The 1,425-nt window shown below is 39.2% G+C and overlaps 1 long non-coding RNA gene across 1 annotated transcript in view; it reads left to right on the top strand.

Moving 5' to 3' along the window:
- LOC117941684 overlaps window positions 1–1,425 on the top strand; it is an 8,800-nt gene that overhangs the window by 508 nt on the left and 6,867 nt on the right. The window lies entirely within an intron of this gene.

Below are 1,425 nucleotides of genomic sequence, written 5' to 3'. Positions count from 1 at the left end.
TTTAATCACCTGAAATACTTAAAGTGTGACGTTGCATTCCTACAGGAAACCCACCTACTGGTAAAAGATCAAGTTAGACTTAAAAAAGGTTGGGTGGGGAATATATTCCATTCCAATCTTAACTCTAAAACTTGTGGAACAGCTATATTAATTCATAAAAGAATCCAGTTTAGTGCGACCACTATCACCTCAGACCCTCAAGGACGTTTTGTTATGGTTTCTGGGCTTCTCTACCATAAGCCTGTGGTCTTGATTAATGTCTATGCCCCAAATTGGGATGTTGCTACATTTATGGGGAAAATAATCACATTAATTCCAGATTTGAACTCACAACAATTGATATTTGGTGGTGACTTAAACTGTGTAATGAACCCAATATTAGATCGTTCCAATTCTAAATCCACAAACTTGTCTAAAAAGGCCAGGCTATTGTTAACCTTTATGGACCAGATAGGAAGTGTTGACCCTTGGCGTTTTTTATTCCCACAAAGCAAGTCCTTTTCTTTAGTAGGATAGATTATTTCTTTATTGACCGATCTCTTCTCCCCTTTGTCACAAACACTGAATACTCAACTATAGTTGAATCAGACCATGCCCCTGTGATTTTAGACCTTACATTTCCTTCTAGCAAATTGGAACGCCCCTCTTGGAAGCTAGACAGAAATCTTTTAGCTGATGAGACCTTTTGTGAAATGATATCCCAAAAAATAGATGACTTTGTAGAATTCAACAAAAAAGATGACACCTCCCCCTCCCTTTTGTGGGAAACATTAAAAGCAGTAATCAGAGGTGAGATTATCTTGTATTCTGCTAAAACAAATAAGATGAAAAGGTTTAAAGCAAGAGGAACTCACTAAAGCAGTAGCTATGGTGGATTCTCAATACTCCATTTCTCCCTCCCCTGGATTATATAAAAAGAAACTAGACCTTCAAATGCAATATGATCTGTCAACAACTGAAAAGGTGGAACGTCTCCTATTAAAATCAAGGGGGTATGTCTATGAACACGGCAATAAACCTGGACGGCTGCTTGCACACCAACTTAAGTGCCGCTCCGTGTCTCAACAGATTCCACAAATTCGTAAAGATGACGGTGAAATAACTATTGACCCGGAGGAAATCAATGAAACATTCGCCTCATTCTACTCAAATCTGTATACGTCAGAGACGACGACTGACAGCTCTGACATGGAACACTTTTTCAATGATCTCCAAGCTCCTTCCATAACAGCAAGACATAGGACTGATACTGAGCTCCCACTAACGTGTATAGAAATCACCAATGCAATTAAGGCAATGCAGAATGGCAAGGCCCCTGGCCCCGATGGATACCCAATAGAGTTTTATAAGAAGTTCTCTAGTAAATTGTCTACACTTTTACTTGATATGTTTAATGACTCTTTATCACGTGGATCCCTCCCACAG

Source organism: Etheostoma cragini, chromosome 3 (genome assembly GCF_013103735.1).
Source record: "Etheostoma cragini isolate CJK2018 chromosome 3, CSU_Ecrag_1.0, whole genome shotgun sequence".
NCBI classification, from domain to species: domain Eukaryota; kingdom Metazoa; phylum Chordata; class Actinopteri; order Perciformes; family Percidae; genus Etheostoma; species Etheostoma cragini.
This window is presented reverse-complemented; position numbering and strand designations above follow the sequence as displayed.